Source organism: Phyllobates terribilis, unplaced genomic scaffold, assembly GCF_046119375.1.
Source record: "Phyllobates terribilis strain yellow unplaced genomic scaffold, ASM4611937v1 Scaffold_63__1_contigs__length_7903474, whole genome shotgun sequence".
In the NCBI taxonomy this organism is placed as follows: Eukaryota; Metazoa; Chordata; class Amphibia; order Anura; family Dendrobatidae; genus Phyllobates; species Phyllobates terribilis.
Genome location: NW_027362823.1, coordinates 3,057,509 through 3,074,487, shown reverse-complemented (window position 1 = coordinate 3,074,487; position 16,979 = coordinate 3,057,509). Strand labels below are relative to the sequence as shown.

The 16,979-nt window shown below is 45.6% G+C and overlaps 12 non-coding genes and 2 pseudogenes across 12 annotated transcripts; all 14 read right to left on the bottom strand.

Annotated features, from left to right (window-relative positions):
* Positions 1 to 526: 526 nt before the first annotated feature.
* On the bottom strand, positions 527 to 717 carry LOC141192737 (U2 spliceosomal RNA). Its single transcript, XR_012266045.1, has one exon. It is a non-coding gene; the product is annotated as a U2 spliceosomal RNA (small nuclear RNA).
* Positions 718 to 1,826: 1,109 nt separating this feature from the next.
* LOC141192735 (U2 spliceosomal RNA) lies at positions 1,827 to 2,017 on the bottom strand. Its single transcript, XR_012266043.1, has one exon. It is a non-coding gene; the product is annotated as a U2 spliceosomal RNA (small nuclear RNA).
* A 1,115-nt stretch (positions 2,018 to 3,132) lies between these two features.
* On the bottom strand, positions 3,133 to 3,317 carry LOC141192531 (U2 spliceosomal RNA). Its single transcript, XR_012265910.1, has one exon. It is a non-coding gene; the product is annotated as a U2 spliceosomal RNA (small nuclear RNA).
* A 789-nt stretch (positions 3,318 to 4,106) lies between these two features.
* Positions 4,107 to 4,198, bottom strand: LOC141192645 (U2 spliceosomal RNA; annotated as a pseudogene).
* A 1,115-nt stretch (positions 4,199 to 5,313) lies between these two features.
* LOC141193051 (U2 spliceosomal RNA) lies at positions 5,314 to 5,504 on the bottom strand. The gene has a single exon (XR_012266350.1). It is a non-coding gene; the product is annotated as a U2 spliceosomal RNA (small nuclear RNA).
* A 1,112-nt stretch (positions 5,505 to 6,616) lies between these two features.
* LOC141193042 (U2 spliceosomal RNA) lies at positions 6,617 to 6,807 on the bottom strand. The gene has a single exon (XR_012266341.1). It is a non-coding gene; the product is annotated as a U2 spliceosomal RNA (small nuclear RNA).
* Positions 6,808 to 7,922: 1,115 nt separating this feature from the next.
* LOC141193066 (U2 spliceosomal RNA) lies at positions 7,923 to 8,113 on the bottom strand. Its single transcript, XR_012266364.1, has one exon. It is a non-coding gene; the product is annotated as a U2 spliceosomal RNA (small nuclear RNA).
* A 1,115-nt stretch (positions 8,114 to 9,228) lies between these two features.
* LOC141192734 (U2 spliceosomal RNA) lies at positions 9,229 to 9,419 on the bottom strand. The gene has a single exon (XR_012266042.1). It is a non-coding gene; the product is annotated as a U2 spliceosomal RNA (small nuclear RNA).
* A 1,115-nt stretch (positions 9,420 to 10,534) lies between these two features.
* Positions 10,535 to 10,725, bottom strand: LOC141193050 (U2 spliceosomal RNA). Its single transcript, XR_012266349.1, has one exon. It is a non-coding gene; the product is annotated as a U2 spliceosomal RNA (small nuclear RNA).
* Positions 10,726 to 11,840: 1,115 nt separating this feature from the next.
* LOC141193135 (U2 spliceosomal RNA) lies at positions 11,841 to 12,023 on the bottom strand. The gene has a single exon (XR_012266431.1). It is a non-coding gene; the product is annotated as a U2 spliceosomal RNA (small nuclear RNA).
* A 524-nt stretch (positions 12,024 to 12,547) lies between these two features.
* Positions 12,548 to 12,663, bottom strand: LOC141192620 (U2 spliceosomal RNA; annotated as a pseudogene).
* Positions 12,664 to 13,778: 1,115 nt separating this feature from the next.
* LOC141192733 (U2 spliceosomal RNA) lies at positions 13,779 to 13,969 on the bottom strand. Its single transcript, XR_012266041.1, has one exon. It is a non-coding gene; the product is annotated as a U2 spliceosomal RNA (small nuclear RNA).
* Positions 13,970 to 15,078: 1,109 nt separating this feature from the next.
* Positions 15,079 to 15,269, bottom strand: LOC141192732 (U2 spliceosomal RNA). Its single transcript, XR_012266040.1, has one exon. It is a non-coding gene; the product is annotated as a U2 spliceosomal RNA (small nuclear RNA).
* Positions 15,270 to 16,384: 1,115 nt separating this feature from the next.
* On the bottom strand, positions 16,385 to 16,575 carry LOC141192731 (U2 spliceosomal RNA). The gene has a single exon (XR_012266039.1). It is a non-coding gene; the product is annotated as a U2 spliceosomal RNA (small nuclear RNA).
* Positions 16,576 to 16,979: the final 404 nt, after the last annotated feature.

Genomic DNA, 16,979 nt, shown 5'->3' with positions numbered 1-16,979 from the left:
ATGAAAGAAGTCAGTGTTCCAGCAGAAGGAGACAACGTTTCAGAAAAGGCATTGTAGCAAACCAAAAAAGAAATTTTAAGCGCAGCAGAGTAACCAGCGCACATACCTGTTAGCTCAGGTGAGTTTAAAAGGCTGCTGTTGATAACAAGGGCATTTGCTAAATAGATGGTGTGTGTGCAACAATATACTGAAAGGTCAATTATATTGTGCAGCTTATCTCACCACCTGTAGTTATTTAGGTGAAAGCTCCAAAATGCTTGCCTAATATGTCTGTTTATCCAAAAGGAAGTAAAAAGGGAGAGCTAGAAAGATAGCATTGCATCACATTACATGGCAATGCAATGCACAGTTGCTGAAGTTGAACCAAAATGAGCTTGTAATCTGGCTTCTGCAACTTTGAACATGAAAAATCCAATGAGGAGAAGAAAAGCAAAGCCAAAGAGTCCATCCCAAAATCCGACAAACAAGCAAAATGAACAAAAAACATTGAATTCAATTCTTTCTGATTTTAGAAACTGCATTAAAGAAGGGGTGCACCGGTCCTGGAGATACTGCAATACCAGGTCAATGCGTGGAGTGGACAGAGCAAGCTCTTTTTCCATCTCCCTGTTCTAAAAATCCATTTAATATATGGTCCCCAGATAGGGGACGTATCAGATATTAAACTGATAAGAACAGATACTACACTTGATCTTAGCCAAAAGGCCGAGAAGCGATAACCAGAATTGGTTTCAAACTACGGAGCCACCCAAGGATCCTGAAAAGTCCATTTGTGGAGATGAGCTCCTGGACTCCCGTTAAGAAGACATGTTGTCAACCTCTAGATCCCTTACATGCCTGCACTTTTCGGCTTGCTGCTGCTGCAATCCACGCGTTTTAGATCTGCATAACTCCACCTCTTTAAACACAGCACCTTCACCCCCTGCTGTTCCCACCCGCCTCAACACCGTTGGAAGGGAGGAGAACCAATTAAGGCGGGGGGTGGGGTGGAACGAGCAGCTGTCTACCCTTAGCAGGAGGGCTCCTGATTACATACCTCTCCTGCTGCTGCTGGCTGTCCAGCAGCAGACTGAAGGTGGCTGCTGCTGTGCACAGGTATATAAAGGCTCAGAGCCTATTATGACACGCGCAGCCAGCGTTCCATTGCCACATTCCATCTACTGCAGGCAGGATACCTGGCTGGCTGAATGTCGCTGAGAAGCTCACAGAGACCGCCATAAGCAACAGTTTAACAGAATGCCACAGACTAATCAACCAAACTTTTTGGGTTGGGTTCTCTTTTATAGTCTGCAGGCATTAAATGAAAGAAGTCAGTGTTCCAGCAGAAGGAGACAACGTTTCAGAAAAGGCATTGTAGCAAACCAAAAAAGAAATTTTAAGCGCAGCAGAGTAACCAGCGCACATACCTGTTAGCTCAGGTGAGTTTAAAAGGCTGCTGTTGATAACAAGGGCATTTGCTAAATAGATGGTGTGTGTGCAACAATATACTGAAAGGTCAATTATATTGTGCAGCTTATCTCACCACCTGTAGTTATTTAGGTGAAAGCTCCAAAATGCTTGCCTAATATGTCTGTTTATCCAAAAGGAAGTAAAAAGGGAGAGCTAGAAAGATAGCATTGCATCACATTACATGGCAATGCAATGCACAGTTGCTGAAGTTGAACCAAAATGAGCTTGTAATCTGGCTTCTGCAACTTTGAACATGAAAAATCCAATGAGGAGAAGAAAAGCAAAGCCAAAGAGTCCATCCCAAAATCCGACAAACAAGCAAAATGAACAAAAAACATTGAATTCAATTCTTTCTGATTTTAGAAACTGCATTAAAGAAGGGGTGCACCGGTCCTGGAGATACTGCAATACCAGGTCAATGCGTGGAGTGGACAGAGCAAGCTCTTTTTCCATCTCCCTGTTCTAAAAATCCATTTAATATATGGTCCCCAGATAGGGGACGTATCAGATATTAAACTGATAAGAACAGATACTACACTTGATCTTAGCCAAAAGGCCGAGAAGCGATAACCAGAATTGGTTTCAAACTACGGAGCCACCCAAGGATCCTGAAAAGTCCATTTGTGGAGATGAGCTCCTGGACTCCCGTTAAGAAGACATGTTGTCAACCTCTAGATCCCTTACATGCCTGCACTTTTCGGCTTGCTGCTGCTGCAATCCACGCGTTTTAGATCTGCATAACTCCACCTCTTTAAACACAGCACCTTCACCCCCTGCTGTTCCCACCCGCCTCAACACCGTTGGAAGGGAGGAGAACCAATTAAGGCGGGGGGTGGGGTGGAACGAGCAGCTGTCTACCCTTAGCAGGAGGGCTCCTGATTACATACCTCTCCTGCTGCTGCTGCTGCTGGCTGTCCAGCAGCAGACTGAAGGTGGCTGCTGCTGTGCACAGGTATATAAAGGCTCAGAGCCTATTATGACACGCGCAGCCAGCGTTCCATTGCCACATTCCATCTACTGCAGGCAGGATACCTGGCTGGCTGAATGTCGCTGAGAAGCTCACAGAGACCGCCATAAGCAACAGTTTAACAGAATGCCACAGACTAATCAACCAAACTTTTTGGGTTGGGTTCTCTTTTATAGTCTGCAGGCATTAAATGAAAGAAGTCAGTGTTCCAGCAGAAGGAGACAACGTTTCAGAAAAGGCATTGTAGCAAACCAAAAAAGAAATTTTAAGCGCAGCAGAGTAACCAGCGCACATACCTGTTAGCTCAGGTGAGTTTAAAAGGCTGCTGTTGATAACAAGGGCATTTGCTAAATAGATGGTGTGTGTGCAACAATATACTGAAAGGTCAATTATATTGTGCAGCTTATCTCACCACCTGTAGTTATTTAGGTGAAAGCTCCAAAATGCTTGCCTAATATGTCTGTTTATCCAAAAGGAAGTAAAAAGGGAGAGCTAGAAAGATAGCATTGCATCACATTACATGGCAATGCAATGCACAGTTGCTGAAGTTGAACCAAAATGAGCTTGTAATCTGGCTTCTGCAACTTTGAACATGAAAAATCCAATGAGGAGAAGAAAAGCAAAGCCAAAGAGTCCATCCCAAAATCCGACAAACAAGCAAAATGAACAAAAAACATTGAATTCAATTCTTTCTGATTTTAGAAACTGCATTAAAGAAGGGGTGCACCAGTCCTGGAGATACTGCAATACCAGGTCAATGCGTGGAGTGGACAGAGCAAGCTCTTTTTCCATCTCCCTGTTCTAAAAATCCATTTAATATATGGTCCCCAGATAGGGGACGTATCAGATATTAAACTGATAAGAACAGATTTTTTTTCTTTTATCGAAAGCCCGAATTCGTGTACAAAACCCGAGTGCGCTTAAAAAAGTGACAAGTGCCACAAAAAAAGTGCACTAGGATGCTGGTCTTCTTGAAACCCTCTCCAAAAGGAGAAGGGTCCCCCAAACCATTCCCCGTCCCTCCGAGCCAAAAGGCCACAGCGAGGAACAGGGACAAAAAGCCACCTCCAGCCGAAGCCAGAGGCGACCCAATCTTACCCCCAGCACCTGCCCGAGTTCTCACCCGAGCAAGGCACTGGGAGCCAAAGACTGTGCTCCCCTCCCGGAAGAGGGGAGCCAACAACGCTGTCCTCCCGAAAGAGGAGAGCCAGGGGGGTTCAGGGGGGAGCGGAACCTGATGGCCACACACTCCCCCCCTAGACCTGCCAAGAGAGGAACCCGTAAGGGAACCGCATCCCGACAAAATCCTAGTAGGACGTGACACACGTGAATAAGTGGACACACAGTGACAAAGAAATTAAATAAATAGTGAAGGTTTCACAGTATAATACTGCCCGGACCTTCGACCGGGAATTGAAAAATTCCCCATCCTAAGGCCAGAAGGCCCGGAATAAGGGTGTGTGCGAAGAAAGAAAATTTGAAGTGCTTGTGCAAATGTGCCATAAACTCAAGTGGGGTTCCCAATCCCAGTGAGTTAAGGCACCCCAGGGTCACCACTCCTGGGGCACTTCACACTTCGGGCTTTCGATCTTCCCCGGCCCAATGGCGTCGATCCTGGGGGGCCATGCTTTCCACCAGATGACTATATTAGCCACCTGGCGTACTAACAAGCGCCTAAACCCCAGTGTGCATAATGTATCAATCTACTAGGGCGGCCAACATCCAAAACCGCCTTTTCGAAAGATACTACACTTGATCTTAGCCAAAAGGCCGAGAAGCGATAACCAGAATTGGTTTCAAACTACGGAGCCACCCAAGGATCCTGAAAAGTCCATTTGTGGAGATGAGCTCCTGGACTCCCGTTAAGAAGACATGTTGTCAACCTCTAGATCCCTTACATGCCTGCACTTTTCGGCTTGCTGCTGCTGCAATCCACGCGTTTTAGATCTGCATAACTCCACCTCTTTAAACACAGCACCTTCACCCCCTGCTGTTCCCACCCGCCTCAACACCGTTGGAAGGGAGGAGAACCAATTAAGGCGGGGGGTGGGGTGGAACGAGCAGCTGTCTACCCTTAGCAGGAGGGCTCCTGATTACATACCTCTCCTGCTGCTGCTGCTGCTGGCTGTCCAGCAGCAGACTGAAGGTGGCTGCTGCTGTGCACAGGTATATAAAGGCTCAGAGCCTATTATGACACGCGCAGCCAGCGTTCCATTGCCACATTCCATCTACTGCAGGCAGGATACCTGGCTGGCTGAATGTCGCTGAGAAGCTCACAGAGACCGCCATAAGCAACAGTTTAACAGAATGCCACAGACTAATCAACCAAACTTTTTGGGTTGGGTTCTCTTTTATAGTCTGCAGGCATTAAATGAAAGAAGTCAGTGTTCCAGCAGAAGGAGACAACGTTTCAGAAAAGGCATTGTAGCAAACCAAAAAAGAAATTTTAAGCGCAGCAGAGTAACCAGCGCACATACCTGTTAGCTCAGGTGAGTTTAAAAGGCTGCTGTTGATAACAAGGGCATTTGCTAAATAGATGGTGTGTGTGCAACAATATACTGAAAGGTCAATTATATTGTGCAGCTTATCTCACCACCTGTAGTTATTTAGGTGAAAGCTCCAAAATGCTTGCCTAATATGTCTGTTTATCCAAAAGGAAGTAAAAAGGGAGAGCTAGAAAGATAGCATTGCATCACATTACATGGCAATGCAATGCACAGTTGCTGAAGTTGAACCAAAATGAGCTTGTAATCTGGCTTCTGCAACTTTGAACATGAAAAATCCAATGAGGAGAAGAAAAGCAAAGCCAAAGAGTCCATCCCAAAATCCGACAAACAAGCAAAATGAACAAAAAACATTGAATTCAATTCTTTCTGATTTTAGAAACTGCATTAAAGAAGGGGTGCACCAGTCCTGGAGATACTGCAATACCAGGTCAATGCGTGGAGTGGACAGAGCAAGCTCTTTTTCCATCTCCCTGTTCTAAAAATCCATTTAATATATGGTCCCCAGATAGGGGACGTATCAGATATTAAACTGATAAGAACAGATACTACACTTGATCTTAGCCAAAAGGCCGAGAAGCGATAACCAGAATTGGTTTCAAACTACGGAGCCACCCAAGGATCCTGAAAAGTCCATTTGTGGAGATGAGCTCCTGGACTCCCGTTAAGAAGACATGTTGTCAACCTCTAGATCCCTTACATGCCTGCACTTTTCGGCTTGCTGCTGCTGCAATCCACGCGTTTTAGATCTGCATAACTCCACCTCTTTAAACACAGCACCTTCACCCCCTGCTGTTCCCACCCGCCTCAACATCGTTGGAAGGGAGGAGAACCAATTAAGGCGGGGGGTGGGGTGGAACGAGCAGCTGTCTACCCTTAGCAGGAGGGCTCCTGATTACATACCTCTCCTGCTGCTGCTGCTGGCTGTCCAGCAGCAGACTGAAGGTGGCTGCTGCTGTGCACAGGTATATAAAGGCTCAGAGCCTATTATGACACGCGCAGCCAGCGTTCCATTGCCACATTCCATCTACTGCAGGCAGGATACCTGGCTGGCTGAATGTCGCTGAGAAGCTCACAGAGACCGCCATAAGCAACAGTTTAACAGAATGCCACAGACTAATCAACCAAACTTTTTGGGTTGGGTTCTCTTTTATAGTCTGCAGGCATTAAATGAAAGAAGTCAGTGTTCCAGCAGAAGGAGACAACGTTTCAGAAAAGGCATTGTAGCAAACCAAAAAAGAAATTTTAAGCGCAGCAGAGTAACCAGCGCACATACCTGTTAGCTCAGGTGAGTTTAAAAGGCTGCTGTTGATAACAAGGGCATTTGCTAAATAGTTGGTGTGTGTGCAACAATATACTGAAAGGTCAATTATATTGTGCAGCTTATCTCACCACCTGTAATTATTTAGGTGAAAGCTCCAAAATGCTTGCCTAATATGTCTGTTTATCCAAAAGGAAGTAAAAAGGGAGAGCTAGAAAGATAGCATTGCATCACATTACATGGCAATGCAATGCACAGTTGCTGAAGTTGAACCAAAATGAGCTTGTAATCTGGCTTCTGCAACTTTGAACATGAAAAATCCAATGAGGAGAAGAAAAGCAAAGCCAAAGAGTCCATCCCAAAATCCGACAAACAAGCAAAATGAACAAAAAACATTGAATTCAATTCTTTCTGATTTTAGAAACTGCATTAAAGAAGGGGTGCACCGGTCCTGGAGATACTGCAATACCAGGTCAATGCGTGGAGTGGACAGAGCAAGCTCTTTTTCCATCTCCCTGTTCTAAAAATCCATTTAATATATGGTCCCCAGATAGGGGACGTATCAGATATTAAACTGATAAGAACAGATACTACACTTGATCTTAGCCAAAAGGCTGAGAAGCGATAACCAGAATTGGTTTCAAACTACGGAGCCACCCAAGGATCCTGAAAAGTCCATTTGTGGAGATGAGCTCCTGGACTCCCGTTAAGAAGACATGTTGTCAACCTCTAGATCCCTTACATGCCTGCACTTTTCGGCTTGCTGCTGCTGCAATCCACGCGTTTTAGATCTGCATAACTCCACCTCTTTAAACACAGCACCTTCACCCCCTGCTGTTCCCACCTGCCTCAACACCGTTGGAAGGGAGGAGAACCAATTAAGGCGGGGGGTGGGGTGGAACGAGCAGCTGTCTACCCTTAGCAGGAGGGCTCCTGATTACATACCTCTCCTGCTGCTGCTGCTGCTGGCTGTCCAGCAGCAGACTGAAGGTGGCTGCTGCTGTGCACAGGTATATAAAGGCTCAGAGCCTATTATGACACGCGCAGCCAGCGTTCCATTGCCACATTCCATCTACTGCAGGCAGGATACCTGGCTGGCTGAATGTCGCTGAGAAGCTCACAGAGACCGCCATAAGCAACAGTTTAACAGAATGCCACAGACTAATCAACCAAACTTTTTGGGTTGGGTTCTCTTTTATAGTCTGCAGGCATTAAATGAAAGAAGTCAGTGTTCCAGCAGAAGGAGACAACGTTTCAGAAAAGGCATTGTAGCAAACCAAAAAAGAAATTTTAAGCGCAGCAGAGTAACCAGCGCACATACCTGTTAGCTCAGGTGAGTTTAAAAGGCTGCTGTTGATAACAAGGGCATTTGCTAAATAGATGGTGTGTGTGCAACAATATACTGAAAGGTCAATTATATTGTGCAGCTTATCTCACCACCTGTAGTTATTTAGGTGAAAGCTCCAAAATGCTTGCCTAATATGTCTGTTTATCCAAAAGGAAGTAAAAAGGGAGAGCTAGAAAGATAGCATTGCATCACATTACATGGCAATGCAATGCACAGTTGCTGAAGTTGAACCAAAATGAGCTTGTAATCTGGCTTCTGCAACTTTGAACATGAAAAATCCAATGAGGAGAAGAAAAGCAAAGCCAAAGAGTCCATCCCAAAATCCGACAAACAAGCAAAATGAACAAAAAACATTGAATTCAATTCTTTCTGATTTTAGAAACTGCATTAAAGAAGGGGTGCACCGGTCCTGGAGATACTGCAATACCAGGTCAATGCGTGGAGTGGACAGAGCAAGCTCTTTTTCCATCTCCCTGTTCTAAAATTCCATTTAATATATGGTCCCCAGATAGGGGACGTATCAGATATTAAACTGATAAGAACAGATACTACACTTGATCTTAGCCAAAAGGCCGAGAAGCGATAACCAGAATTGGTTTCAAACTACGGAGCCACCCAAGGATCCTGAAAAGTCCATTTGTGGAGATGAGCTCCTGGACTCCCGTTAAGAAGACATGTTGTCAACCTCTAGATCCCTTACATGCCTGCACTTTTCGGCTTGCTGCTGCTGCAATCCACGCGTTTTAGATCTGCATAACTCCACCTCTTTAAACACAGCACCTTCACCCCCTGCTGTTCCCACCCGCCTCAACACCGTTGGAAGGGAGGAGAACCAATTAAGGCGGGGGGTGGGGTGGAACGAGCAGCTGTCTACCCTTAGCAGGAGGGCTCCTGATTACATACCTCTCCTGCTGCTGCTGCTGCTGGCTGTCCAGCAGCAGACTGAAGGTGGCTGCTGCTGTGCACAGGTATATAAAGGCTCAGAGCCTATTATGACACGCGCAGCCAGTGTTCCATTGCCACATTCCATCTACTGCAGGCAGGATACCTGGCTGGCTGAATGTCGCTGAGAAGCTCACAGAGACCGCCATAAGCAACAGTTTAACAGAATGCCACAGACTAATCAACCAAACTTTTTGGGTTGGGTTCTCTTTTATAGTCTGCAGGCATTAAATGAAAGAAGTCAGTGTTCCAGCAGAAGGAGACAACGTTTCAGAAAAGGCATTGTAGCAAACCAAAAAAGAAATTTTAAGCGCAGCAGAGTAACCAGCGCACATACCTGTTAGCTCAGGTGAGTTTAAAAGGCTGCTGTTGATAACAAGGGCATTTGCTAAATAGATGGTGTGTGTGCAACAATATACTGAAAGGTCAATTATATTGTGCAGCTTATCTCACCACCTGTAGTTATTTAGGTGAAAGCTCCAAAATGCTTGCCTAATATGTCTGTTTATCCAAAAGGAAGTAAAAAGGGAGAGCTAGAAAGATAGCATTGCATCACATTACATGGCAATGCAATGCACAGTTGCTGAAGTTGAACCAAAATGAGCTTGTAATCTGGCTTCTGCAACTTTGAACATGAAAAATCCAATGAGGAGAAGAAAAGCAAAGCCAAAGAGTCCATCCCAAAATCCGACAAACAAGCAAAATGAACAAAAAACATTGAATTCAATTCTTTCTGATTTTAGAAACTGCATTAAAGAAGGGGTGCACCGGTCCTGGAGATACTGCAATACCAGGTCAATGCGTGGAGTGGACAGAGCAAGCTCTTTTTCCATCTCCCTGTTCTAAAAATCCATTTAATATATGGTCCCCAGATAGGGGACGTATCAGATATTAAACTGATAAGAACAGATACTACACTTGATCTTAGCCAAAAGGCCGAGAAGCGATAACCAGAATTGGTTTCAAACTACGGAGCCACCCAAGGATCCTGAAAAGTCCATTTGTGGAGATGAGCTCCTGGACTCCCGTTAAGAAGACATGTTGTCAACCTCTAGATCCCTTACATGCCTGCACTTTTCGGCTTGCTGCTGCTGCAATCCACGCGTTTTAGATCTGCATAACTCCACCTCTTTAAACACAGCACCTTCACCCCCTGCTGTTCCCACCCGCCTCAACACCGTTGGAAGGGAGGAGAACCAATTAAGGCGGGGGGTGGGGTGGAACGAGCAGCTGTCTACCCTTAGCAGGAGGGCTCCTGATTACATACCTCTCCTGCTGCTGCTGCTGCTGGCTGTCCAGCAGCAGACTGAAGGTGGCTGCTGCTGTGCACAGGTATATAAAGGCTCAGAGCCTATTATGACACGCGCAGCCAGCGTTCCATTGCCACATTCCATCTACTGCAGGCAGGATACCTGGCTGGCTGAATGTCGCTGAGAAGCTCACAGAGACCGCCATAAGCAACAGTTTAACAGAATGCCACAGACTAATCAACCAAACTTTTTGGGTTGGGTTCTCTTTTATAGTCTGCAGGCATTAAATGAAAGAAGTCAGTGTTCCAGCAGAAGGAGACAACGTTTCAGAAAAGGCATTGTAGCAAACCAAAAAAGAAATTTTAAGCGCAGCAGAGTAACCAGCGCACATACCTGTTAGCTCAGGTGAGTTTAAAAGGCTGCTGTTGATAACAAGGGCATTTGCTAAATAGATGGTGTGTGTGCAACAATATACTGAAAGGTCAATTATATTGTGCAGCTTATCTCACCACCTGTAGTTATTTAGGTGAAAGCTCCAAAATGCTTGCCTAATATGTCTGTTTATCCAAAAGGAAGTAAAAAGGGAGAGCTAGAAAGATAGCATTGCATCACATTACATGGCAATGCAATGCACAGTTGCTGAAGTTGAACCAAAATGAGCTTGTAATCTGGCTTCTGCAACTTTGAACATGAAAAATCCAATGAGGAGAAGAAAAGCAAAGCCAAAGAGTCCATCCCAAAATCCGACAAACAAGCAAAATGAACAAAAAACATTGAATTCAATTCTTTCTGATTTTAGAAACTGCATTAAAGAAGGGGTGCACCAGTCCTGGAGATACTGCAATACCAGGTCAATGCGTGGAGTGGACAGAGCAAGCTCTTTTTCCATCTCCCTGTTCTAAAAATCCATTTAATATATGGTCCCCAGATAGGGGACGTATCAGATATTAAACTGATAAGAACAGATACTACACTTGATCTTAGCCAAAAGGCCGAGAAGCGATAACCAGAATTGGTTTCAAACTACGGAGCCACCCAAGGATCCTGAAAAGTCCATTTGTGGAGATGAGCTCCTGGACTCCCGTTAAGAAGACATGTTGTCAACCTCTAGATCCCTTACATGCCTGCACTTTTCGGCTTGCTGCTGCTGCAATCCACGCGTTTTAGATCTGCATAACTCCACCTCTTTAAACACAGCACCTTCACCCCCTGCTGTTCCCACCCGCCTCAACACCGTTGGAAGGGAGGAGAACCAATTAAGGCGGGGGGTGGGGTGGAACGAGCAGCTGTCTACCCTTAGCAGGAGGGCTCCTGATTACATACCTCTCCTGCTGCTGCTGCTGCTGGCTGTCCAGCAGCAGACTGAAGGTGGCTGCTGCTGTGCACAGGTATATAAAGGCTCAGAGCCTATTATGACACGCGCAGCCAGCGTTCCATTGCCACATTCCATCTACTGCAGGCAGGATACCTGGCTGGCTGAATGTCGCTGAGAAGCTCACAGAGACCGCCATAAGCAACAGTTTAACAGAATGCCACAGACTAATCAACCAAACTTTTTGGGTTGGGTTCTCTTTTATAGTCTGCAGGCATTAAATGAAAGAAGTCAGTGTTCCAGCAGAAGGAGACAACGTTTCAGAAAAGGCATTGTAGCAAACCAAAAAAGAAATTTTAAGCGCAGCAGAGTAACCAGCGCACATACCTGTTAGCTCAGGTGAGTTTAAAAGGCTGCTGTTGATAACAAGGGCATTTGCTAAATAGATGGTGTGTGTGCAACAATATACTGAAAGGTCAATTATATTGTGCAGCTTATCTCACCACCTGTAGTTATTTAGGTGAAAGCTCCAAAATGCTTGCCTAATATGTCTGTTTATCCAAAAGGAAGTAAAAAGGGAGAGCTAGAAAGATAGCATTGCATCACATTACATGGCAATGCAATGCACAGTTGCTGAAGTTGAACCAAAATGAGCTTGTAATCTGGCTTCTGCAACTTTGAACATGAAAAATCCAATGAGGAGAAGAAAAGCAAAGCCAAAGAGTCCATCCCAAAATCCGACAAACAAGCAAAATGAACAAAAAACATTGAATTCAATTCTTTCTGATTTTAGAAACTGCATTAAAGAAGGGGTGCACCGGTCCTGGAGATACTGCAATACCAGGTCAATGCGTGGAGTGGACAGAGCAAGCTCTTTTTCCATCTCCCTGTTCTAAAAATCCATTTAATATATGGTCCCCAGATAGGGGACGTATCAGATATTAAACTGATAAGAACAGATTTTTTTGATTGAAGCTGCATCCAAGGCACTGAAAAATGTGACCGAAGTCACACCAAAACAGCGCACGAGGCGAGGATTCATGTGGACCCTTCCCGGAGGAGAGGGTCCCCAATAAACCATCCCCATCCCTCCGAGCCAGAAGGCCACAGCGAGGGTCAGGGATCTCCGATGCTCTCCCTAGCCGAAGCCGGAGAAGAGCCGTTTTCGTGCTCCCAGCTTCCATCTAGGCTGCCACCCTAGTGGAGCTGGAGCCTGTGTTGGTTTCTCAGCCCAAAGCTGACCGGACCTCCGACCGGGTTTATAAAAATTCCCCTTCCTAGCCCGGAGGCCAGGAATAGGGGGGGTTGCTCAGAAAGTATGATTGGCAAAGGTGCGGCGTGCTACGAAGCCAAATCTTTCTGGGGTTCCCAGTCCCAGTAAGCTTGGACTCCCACCAGGGCGCCTACTCCTGGGGCACATTGCTCCAAAGCCCTCACACTTACCCAGCCTAGTGACTTCGATCCTGGAGGGCCATGTTTTCCATCAGATAACTCTATGAGCCACCTGGCGTACTAACAAGTGCACCAAACCAGTGTGTAATATGCATCAATTTACTAGGGCAGCCCAAGGACAAAACTGCCTTTTCAAAAGATACTACACTTGATCTTAGCCAAAAGGCCGAGAAGCGATAACCAGAATTGGTTTCAAACTACGGAGCCACCCAAGGATCCTGAAAAGTCCATTTGTGGAGATGAGCTCCTGGACTCCCGTTAAGAAGACATGTTGTCAACCTCTAGATCCCTTACATGCCTGCACTTTTCGGCTTGCTGCTGCTGCAATCCACGCGTTTTAGATCTGCATAACTCCACCTCTTTAAACACAGCACCTTCACCCCCTGCTGTTCCCACCCGCCTCAACATCGTTGGAAGGGAGGAGAACCAATTAAGGCGGGGGGTGGGGTGGAACGAGCAGCTGTCTACCCTTAGCAGGAGGGCTCCTGATTACATACCTCTCCTGCTGCTGCTGCTGCTGGCTGTCCAGCAGCAGACTGAAGGTGGCTGCTGCTGTGCACAGGTATATAAAGGCTCAGAGCCTATTATGACACGCACAGCCAGCGTTCCATTGCCACATTCCATCTACTGCAGGCAGGATACCTGGCTGGCTGAATGTCGCTGAGAAGCTCACAGAGACCGCCATAAGCAACAGTTTAACAGAATGCCACAGACTAATCAACCAAACTTTTTGGGTTGGGTTCTCTTTTATAGTCTGCAGGCATTAAATGAAAGAAGTCAGTGTTCCAGCAGAAGGAGACAACGTTTCAGAAAAGGCATTGTAGCAAACCAAAAAAGAAATTTTAAGCGCAGCAGAGTAACCAGCGCACATACCTGTTAGCTCAGGTGAGTTTAAAAGGCTGCTGTTGATAACAAGGGCATTTGCTAAATAGATGGTGTGTGTGCAACAATATACTGAAAGGTCAATTATATTGTGCAGCTTATCTCACCACCTGTAGTTATTTAGGTGAAAGCTCCAAAATGCTTGCCTAATATGTCTGTTTATCCAAAAGGAAGTAAAAAGGGAGAGCTAGAAAGATAGCATTGCATCACATTACATGGCAATGCAATGCACAGTTGCTGAAGTTGAACCAAAATGAGCTTGTAATCTGGCTTCTGCAACTTTGAACATGAAAAATCCAATGAGGAGAAGAAAAGCAAAGCCAAAGAGTCCATCCCAAAATCCGACAAACAAGCAAAATGAACAAAAAACATTGAATTCAATTCTTTCTGATTTTAGAAACTGCATTAAAGAAGGGGTGCACCGGTCCTGGAGATACTGCAATACCAGGTCAATGCGTGGAGTGGACAGAGCAAGCTCTTTTTCCATCTCCCTGTTCTAAAAATCCATTTAATATATGGTCCCCAGATAGGGGACGTATCAGATATTAAACTGATAAGAACAGATACTACACTTGATCTTAGCCAAAAGGCCGAGAAGCGATAACCAGAATTGGTTTCAAACTACGGAGCCACCCAAGGATCCTGAAAAGTCCATTTGTGGAGATGAGCTCCTGGACTCCCGTTAAGAAGACATGTTGTCAACCTCTAGATCCCTTACATGCCTGCACTTTTCGGCTTGCTGCTGCTGCAATCCACGCGTTTTAGATCTGCATAACTCCACCTCTTTAAACACAGCACCTTCACCCCCTGCTGTTCCCACCTGCCTCAACACCGTTGGAAGGGAGGAGAACCAATTAAGGCGGGGGGTGGGGTGGAACGAGCAGCTGTCTACCCTTAGCAGGAGGGCTCCTGATTACATACCTCTCCTGCTGCTGCTGGCTGTCCAGCAGCAGACTGAAGGTGGCTGCTGCTGTGCACAGGTATATAAAGGCTCAGAGCCTATTATGACACGCGCAGCCAGCGTTCCATTGCCACATTCCATCTACTGCAGGCAGGATACCTGGCTGGCTGAATGTCGCTGAGAAGCTCACAGAGACCGCCATAAGCAACAGTTTAACAGAATGCCACAGACTAATCAACCAAACTTTTTGGGTTGGGTTCTCTTTTATAGTCTGCAGGCATTAAATGAAAGAAGTCAGTGTTCCAGCAGAAGGAGACAACGTTTCAGAAAAGGCATTGTAGCAAACCAAAAAAGAAATTTTAAGCGCAGCAGAGTAACCAGCGCACATACCTGTTAGCTCAGGTGAGTTTAAAAGGCTGCTGTTGATAACAAGGGCATTTGCTAAATAGATGGTGTGTGTGCAACAATATACTGAAAGGTCAATTATATTGTGCAGCTTATCTCACCACCTGTAGTTATTTAGGTGAAAGCTCCAAAATGCTTGCCTAATATGTCTGTTTATCCAAAAGGAAGTAAAAAGGGAGAGCTAGAAAGATAGCATTGCATCACATTACATGGCAATGCAATGCACAGTTGCTGAAGTTGAACCAAAATGAGCTTGTAATCTGGCTTCTGCAACTTTGAACATGAAAAATCCAATGAGGAGAAGAAAAGCAAAGCCAAAGAGTCCATCCCAAAATCCGACAAACAAGCAAAATGAACAAAAAACATTGAATTCAATTCTTTCTGATTTTAGAAACTGCATTAAAGAAGGGGTGCACCGGTCCTGGAGATACTGCAATACCAGGTCAATGCGTGGAGTGGACAGAGCAAGCTCTTTTTCCATCTCCCTGTTCTAAAAATCCATTTAATATATGGTCCCCAGATAGGGGACGTATCAGATATTAAACTGATAAGAACAGATACTACACTTGATCTTAGCCAAAAGGCCGAGAAGCGATAACCAGAATTGGTTTCAAACTACGGAGCCACCCAAGGATCCTGAAAAGTCCATTTGTGGAGATGAGCTCCTGGACTCCCGTTAAGAAGACATGTTGTCAACCTCTAGATCCCTTACATGCCTGCACTTTTCGGCTTGCTGCTGCTGCAATCCACGCGTTTTAGATCTGCATAACTCCACCTCTTTAAACACAGCACCTTCACCCCCTGCTGTTCCCACCCGCCTCAACACCGTTGGAAGGGAGGAGAACCAATTAAGGCGGGGGGTGGGGTGGAACGAGCAGCTGTCTACCCTTAGCAGGAGGGCTCCTGATTACATACCTCTCCTGCTGCTGCTGCTGCTGGCTGTCCAGCAGCAGACTGAAGGTGGCTGCTGCTGTGCACAGGTATATAAAGGCTCAGAGCCTATTATGACACGCGCAGCCAGCGTTCCATTGCCACATTCCATCTACTGCAGGCAGGATACCTGGCTGGCTGAATGTCGCTGAGAAGCTCACAGAGACCGCCATAAGCAACAGTTTAACAGAATGCCACAGACTAATCAACCAAACTTTTTGGGTTGGGTTCTCTTTTATAGTCTGCAGGCATTAAATGAAAGAAGTCAGTGTTCCAGCAGAAGGAGACAACGTTTCAGAAAAGGCATTGTAGCAAACCAAAAAAGAAATTTTAAGCGCAGCAGAGTAACCAGCGCACATACCTGTTAGCTCAGGTGAGTTTAAAAGGCTGCTGTTGATAACAAGGGCATTTGCTAAATAGATGGTGTGTGTGCAACAATATACTGAAAGGTCAATTATATTGTGCAGCTTATCTCACCACCTGTAGTTATTTAGGTGAAAGCTCCAAAATGCTTGCCTAATATGTCTGTTTATCCAAAAGGAAGTAAAAAGGGAGAGCTAGAAAGATAGCATTGCATCACATTACATGGCAATGCAATGCACAGTTGCTGAAGTTGAACCAAAATGAGCTTGTAATCTGGCTTCTGCAACTTTGAACATGAAAAATCCAATGAGGAGAAGAAAAGCAAAGCCAAAGAGTCCATCCCAAAATCCGACAAACAAGCAAAATGAACAAAAAACATTGAATTCAATTCTTTCTGATTTTAGAAACTGCATTAAAGAAGGGGTGCACCGGTCCTGGAGATACTGCAATACCAGGTCAATGCGTGGAGTGGACAGAGCAAGCTCTTTTTCCATCTCCCTGTTCTAAAAATCCATTTAATATATGGTCCCCAGATAGGGGACGTATCAGATATTAAACTGATAAGAACAGATACTACACTTGATCTTAGCCAAAAGGCCGAGAAGCGATAACCAGAATTGGTTTCAAACTACGGAGCCACCCAAGGATCCTGAAAAGTCCATTTGTGGAGATGAGCTCCTGGACTCCCGTTAAGAAGACATGTTGTCAACCTCTAGATCCCTTACATGCCTGCACTTTTCGGCTTGCTGCTGCTGCAATCCACGCGTTTTAGATCTGCATAACTCCACCTCTTTAAACACAGCACCTTCACCCCCTGCTGTTCCCACCTGCCTCAACACCGTTGGAAGGGAGGAGAACCAATTAAGGCGGGGGGTGGGGTGGAACGAGCAGCTGTCTACCCTTAGCAGGAGGGCTCCTGATTACATACCTCTCCTGCTGCTGCTGGCTGTCCAGCAGCAGACTGAAGGTGGCTGCTGCTGTGCACAGGTATATAAAGGCTCAGAGCCTATTAT